This window comes from Xenopus laevis, chromosome 4L, assembly GCF_017654675.1.
Source record: "Xenopus laevis strain J_2021 chromosome 4L, Xenopus_laevis_v10.1, whole genome shotgun sequence".
In the NCBI taxonomy this organism is placed as follows: Eukaryota; Metazoa; Chordata; class Amphibia; order Anura; family Pipidae; genus Xenopus; species Xenopus laevis.
Genome location: NC_054377.1, coordinates 152,325,791 through 152,333,063, shown reverse-complemented (window position 1 = coordinate 152,333,063; position 7,273 = coordinate 152,325,791).

The window sequence follows — 7,273 nt, the reverse complement described above, 5'->3', positions numbered from 1 at the left end:
TGATGGCGGGAAGTGCCTGTCTGGGCACGGGACTGAGGGAGGGACAGGGGGCGGCGACCCTAGTGCTGATTATGGGGCTGTGAGGGAGGGACACGGAGGCTTCTCTGGAACTGACTGGTCTCTGGCAATAAAAGATTTGTCAGTAAGTGTCCTGTGTGTATTTCTACTCCTGACTGGACATGAGGGGTCACAGGAGCCGAGAGTCCCCCAGTCACAGCTTTGAATTGTTCTGATAAAAGTGGAGGGAAACTCAGTGTGGGGAGGGGCGTGCACATACAAGCTCCTCCCACAAGCCACACCCATTGTTATAAAAAGCCTCGCCCACCATTACTTTCTGGTTTCAGCCACTTTTAAAGCAAAGCCATTTTGCTATTTCCTTCTAATTCCCAGTAAGTATAGATTTACTTCTGTGACCCGGACCGACCCCAAAATGATGATTTGTATTGGCTGACAATTCTGCCTCTCCTTATCTGTATATTGTGTGTCATATTAACCCCATCATATTCTGTATTACCCAAGATTATTATATATATATATATATATATATATATATATATATATATATATATATATATCATTCTCTGACTATTCCTTAATCTGCTGCTGTTTAATCCCTTCATTTTCTCTTTTTGTTTCTTCTCTCCTTTTCTCTATAATCTCCTCTGATGCCTCCACCTTCTTTATCTCTTTAGCACTTCTCTATCTTTCTACTTCTCTCCCAGCAATCTTTTCTCTCCTTTTATCTTCTATATATTTAACTATAATACACAAAAGCCATGAATATCTTGTAAATGATATCCTTATAAACGGTGAGTTCTGATGTCATCAGTTATAAACGGTGAGTTCTGATGTCATTTCTGTCACATGACTCACTAAAACGTGTGTATTATAATAAATAAAGTACCCCCAGTTGCAAAATATGAGGATATTAGAAGTAACCTCGGAGTTTCATGCCCTGTATGGTCATGAAACTCCTCGGTAACTTATAATATCCTTATATTTTACAAAAGGGGGTACTTTATTCACTATATAATGTATTTTACCTTAGTGTTGTATTTGCATACAGGAGAGGAGCAATAGAAAGTTCCAAGATTCAAAACTCTTGCGTCCCCACTGAGGGGATAGTATTTTACAGAAATAAAGAAGTGAAGGAATGGCATCCCTGTGTATCCCTCCCCAGCACTGTCCCAGTCAATAAGTGATCAGCGCCTCCAGGCTGAGGAGAGTCAATGGGAATTCAGTGCATCAGTCACATCATCAGCATTTGATTATATAGCGACCGCTAATTACATTCATTTCTGTGGCTTTATGAATAATCACATCAGGGAACACTATTTATTATATTTATTTATAATCCTGTATATTTCTCCACAACTTGGTCGGCACCGATCACTTTTTGCCTAAAATAACCATAAACAGTCGAGAGACCGTCAGGAAAATAAAGTGAAAGTCAACATTTACTTCTCTATTATTATGGTTTGGTGGTTGTGCACTGAACAGAACGCAAGGAATTAAAGCCACATACATGGGCATACAAGTTGGCTGCTTATTACCTAGTGTATGGGGCCCTCTGATGGGCTTCCCCAATCAATATCTGTCTGAAAGTTGGCCAGGCTTAAAAATCCCTTCGGATGGAGGGCCGTATTGGTTTGTTGATGCGGTCCTCAATCTGACTGCCCAATCTCTCCTCATTATGTTCAGATCAGCCTCATGTTGCCCACCTCAAGGGAACAGATCCTTCATTTGGTGACCTTGTCAAACCAGTGGGTCTCCATATGTATGGCCAGCTTTGATAGACTGGGCATTGGGGGGGAAGAGTAGAAACTGAGAGATTTGGCACCAGGCATGGACTGGGAGTCCAAATAGGCCCCAGCATTTCAAGCAATCAGATGCCCAACTAGCCCCCCACCAGCCCACTAAATAGTGAGTGTCTATGGGCCTGCTGAGGGGCAGGAGGTCAGAGGATGGGTGCTGAGGGGCAGGAGGTCAGAGGATGGGTGCTGAGGGGCAGGAGGTCAGAGGATGGGTGCTGAGGGGCAGGAGATAAGAGGATGGGTGCTGAGGGGCAGGAGATAAGAGGATGGGTGCTGAGGGGCAGGAGTTCAGAGGATGGGTGCTGAGGGGCAGGAGGTCAGAGGATGGGTGCTGAGGGGCAGGAGGTCAGAGGATGGGTGCTGAGGGGCAGGAGGTCAGAGGATGGGTGCTGAGGGGCAGGAGGTCAGAGGATGGGTGCTGAGGAGCAGGAGGTCAGAGGATGGGTGCTGAGGGGCAGGAGATAAGAGGATGGGTGCTGAGGGGCAGGAGATAAGAGGATGGGTGCTGAGGGGCAGGAGGTCAGAGGATGGGTGCTGAGGGGTAGGACCTAAAAGGATGGGTGCTGAGGGGCAGGAGCTCAGAGGATGGGTGCTGAGGGGCAGGAGCTCAGAGGATGGGTGGAGGGAGAAATTGAGGTGGCTGAAAAGAAGGAAGTAATATTCTAAAATTACAAATTGAGTAAAGGAATCTCCCAAGGAAGCAGAATATTTCTGGTGATGACATTACAGCTCAGATAATGAGGTAATTGGGACATTTGCTGCACTGAATAAGGAAAGTAAAACAAGATACTTGGGAATTACATATAGGGAATATTTATCCTTCCTCCATTGTCACATCACCACTGCTATTAATATAGATATATGTGGTGTTTATGCTCATTATGTAACTTTATTTGGGGTTGAACGTCTCTCATATTCATTTGGCTACAGGGAGGCTCATGGTGCCAGAGGCAGGTGTGGGTCAGTGAGTGACATATTGACAGACTCAGATTTGTGGGGAGGTCACAAAGGCCTGGGCCCAGCCGCAACCTAGAGAACACATAATGGGCAGCGCATGTCAGGTGGTGTGTGCTTGCATGGCTGTGGGAGCTAGGACCCAGTGTGCATAATGGGGTGACTGAGCCCTATCACTGTGAGTCTGAGCTTTAACTAAAGGGCCAATATATTGTGGGGTTATGAGTCTAAACTGGCAGTGCCAACCAGCTCTGAGTGGGCTAATCACCTGGAAGTCAACAATTTGGGGGGTTATGACCCTTCAGTTTAATCAGATACAGGTATAGGATCCGTTATCCGGAAACCTGTTATCCAGAAAGCTAAAAATTATGAAAAGGCCATCTACCATATACTCCATTATAATGAAATAATTCAGATTTTAAAAATAAATGATTTCCTTTTTCTGTGTAATAATAAAACAGTCGCTTGTACTTCTTCCCAACTAAGATATAATTAATCCTTATTGGAAGCAAAACAATGCTGTTGGGTTTAATTGATGTTTTAGTAGACTTAAAGTATGGAGATCCAAATTACAGTAAGATCCCTTATACGGAAAACACCAGGTCCCGAGCATTCTGGATAACAGGTCCTATACCTGTATAACAATATTGTCTCAAAGAACTGACCAGCAGGCGGGAAGATTTAAAGGGGATGTTCACCCTCCCAACACTTTTTTCAGTTCAGTTGTTTTCAGATTGTTCCCCAGAAATAAAGACTTTTTCAATTACTTTCCATTATTTATTTTTTTACTGTTTTTCCAAAATCTAAGTTTCATTTCCCCGTCTCTGGTGTTTCAGTCTGGCATCTCAGTAATTCAGGCGCAGACTCTAAACTGTTACAATTTTGCTACATTTAGGGGCAGATTAATCAAATGAAACCAAATTTTTTTTTTTTTTGGACCTAATAGGTCTGTTTGCGATCGAATTCGAATAGTTTCAAATCGAAGTAATAGTGCATTCCAAAAAAAAAAAAAACTTAGATTTTAGAAGTCCACCAATTGACTCCAGATAAGTTCTCGGAGGTTCCACCATAGGCTAAAACAGCAATTCGGCAAGTTTTCGATGGCGAATGGTCGAGGGCAAATTTTTAAAGAGACAGTACATGATAAATTTCAAATTTTTTTCAAATTTGAATCGAATTTGGACTATTCCTTAGTCGAAGTACACAAAAATTAGCTTGAAATTAGAATTTTCAATTCGACTTTTGATAAATCTGCCCCTTAGTTGATACATTTCTCAGCAGTATCTCTGGGGTTTTAGCAACTATTGTATCAATTCTTTTCAAATCTTTTTTATTCACTTACATCGTGACTTAACCTTTTTTTCTTTACTTTCAGATCATAGATGCTCTCCTGCGCAGAGGGGAGCGCCAGCTTCACATTCGATTACAGAACAGAAAGAAAAAAAAATGTCCTCTTTGCCATTGTACATGTCTACATTGAGCAACTATTGTATCAAGTCTTAACAGCTGCCTGTAATGAAATCCAGGGATTCTGCTCAGCAGGGACAAAGATAAGAAATGTATCAATTTAGAACAGATTTGGGGGTCGGCGACCCCCCTCCCAGAGCTGCTTTAGAAGGTGAAAAATTACACTTTACGCTTCAATATTAGAGAAAAGGTCACAAATAAAAAATATAAAGTAATTGGAAAAAGTCATTTTTTTCTGGTGAACTATCTGAAAACAACTAGTTGTTTGAAGGTGAACAACCCCTTAACAAACCCCGTGACCAATAACACAGCTCCAACATATTTCATATCTCTGTACAACAGAGAAGCAACATACACAATTAACTGAACAAACACTGACTGATACAGGAGGGAAAGAGAACCCTACTCATTAGATCTGCAGTCTCAAGATGCCCATATACAGTTTTGGGCCCCACAAGTCCTGCTTGTTCTTGTTCCTCGGATCAGATATGGGTTTGAGAAGTGCCGAGTGACTTGTCCATGGGCCTCTCCCCGTGTGAATCACAGAGAAATTTGCATGAAATATTAAAAAGGAAGTTTGCCTTTAAATAGCTGTGACATCTTGGAATTTCACTGTCTCCGTTTAAGTAATATTTTAAGGAAGAGAGGGTAACATTTTTGCACTCCCTGTGACAGAATTTCATTATATATTAATACAACACTTCCTAGAAATCATAATCCCCATGTGATACTTGTGTCACACACTGGAGCATATACTAGAATGCCACGTTTTATATACTAAACCTAGAGGCACATTTATCAAAGGTCGAATTTCGAATTCACATGGGTTTTTAAAATTTGAATTGAATCAACCCGAAAACTCGAATCGAACGTCAGGAAGGCTGCAAATAGCTCCAAATTGATCCCTCAACCTCTCCCATTGACTCAAACAGCAATTTTGCAGGTTTTAGGTGGCGAATTCAAATTCTTAAAGGGCCAGAGTATGAAAAATCGAATTTGAATTTTTTTTTACAAAAAAATCACTAGTCGAATTTGACAGTTTTGACCATAGAAAAATTCTAATCAGAATTTTCAAAACGACCCTTGATAAATTTGCCCCTAATGTATTAGCCTAAATGGTCAACATCTCTATAACTATAATGATCCAGGCCTTCAAAGTTGTCCCAGGAGTGTCAGTGGCACTGCACATGCTCAGTGGGCTGCTGGGGAGGAGCTAAGCTTAGGGGTCGGGGGAAATCACCAAGCAGAGAGTGACGTCAAATCTGTCATAGAAGCTGATGCTACAGGGCTGATTATGAATCAATTAGGGATGCACCGAATCCAAACCCTAATTTCCATATGCAAATCAGTGAGGGGGAGGGAAAAAGAGAGCCGCACAAACATTTTTTTACTTCCGTGTTTTATGATGAAAAGTCACATGATTTTAAGGGTTCAGATTCAGTTCAGCCAGGCACAAGGATTCGGCCAAATCCGATCCTGCTGAAAGTGGCCGAACCAAATCCTGGATTCAGCGCAGACTGCACTGACGTCCATGCTGCCATGTCATGTGAATCTGAACAATCCCAGCTCCTAAGCATTCTGGGTTATAGATCCCATACCTGTACATCTTTCCTGCATTGAATGGAGCCTCCATATCTGGATGTTTACTTATGTCCTACCTATAGAGCTAATGGGTTTATATATGAGAGAGAGAGAGAGAGAGAGATTTGCATGTGTGTGTGTGATTTGCTGATATGGAACAAGTTATTTCTTGCTCAGCAATGGAAAAAACATTCTAATTCTGTTTCTTTATTGACAGGTTGTAATGTGCCAAGTCACCATGGGTAGCGCCAATCCACCAAGAACTGGCGAGAAAATATTTCCTGCGATTTCCCTGTCTGCCGCTTCACAGGTGAGTTTATCTGCAAACAACACGGAGCCTCGTGCCCCTCAGCAGTGTTACTATGTATTTATATTAATATTTATATTAATAGGAGGGGCTGCTATTTCCAGGTGCCACTAAAACTTATTTAACCGTTTATATAAGCAGCCCTGACAGAGGGATAAAGATCTCTTTGTGGATTCTGTTTTAGAGCTCCCCCCTGTGGCCATGTTACAGGGCAACCCTTTTGAAATAAAAAATAACAAAAGTGGTGTAAAGGTGATCCCTTTATTGACTAACTAATATAATCATAACAAGTTTTCAGAACATTTCAGTTCCATTTTCAAGCTGTGCTGTTCTCTGGTATATATATATATATATACATATACACAACATTCAAGTCATAGGTCAAATGACCAACAAAAAGAAATATCAATCTGTGTGTGAGGTGTCAGTCATTTACAAAGGGATCTGCAAGAGACAAGCAGATAAGGTACAAGATAATGTGGGTCAAAGAGGCTAAATTAGGGCTGAATTATTGGAGTGTAGAATAAAAGGAATTCCATATGAACTCTTAGGGGCATTTTTATCAAATTTCGAATTTCGAGTTTGAAAACCTTCGAAATTTTAATTCAAAAAGACCAACCGAAACTAAGTCAAAGTCTTTTTTTTGTCTGAATAGGTCCGATTTCGATCAAATAGGTCATCTTAGATTTTTCAAAGTCCACCAACTGAGTCCAAATGGGTTCTAGGAGGTTCCCCGTAGGCTAAAACAGCAATTCGGCAGGTTTTAGATGGCGAATGGTCGAAGTTGAATTTTTCGATATTCAAATTTTCTAATTTTTTTCAAATCTGAATCGAATTTGGACTACTCCCTAGTTGACGTACACAAAAAATAGCTTGAAATTAAAAATTTTTGAATTTGAAAATTCACTTCGTCCTTTGATAAATCCGCCCCATAGTCCAGATCCAGACATGTTGGTATTTCTGACCTGGTGCAGTCCTTTCTTAGTCCACATAATTACCCATAAATCCAAGGGGTAAATTTACTTACCTCCGAAAATCCGCCAGCGCTGGCTTCGCGCACATCGCACCGTGTAAATTTGTCTGGATAACGCTAATTCACGAAGATCCTCAGTTGCGCACAGGGTACCGAACGCTTGCGAATTTGCCCTAG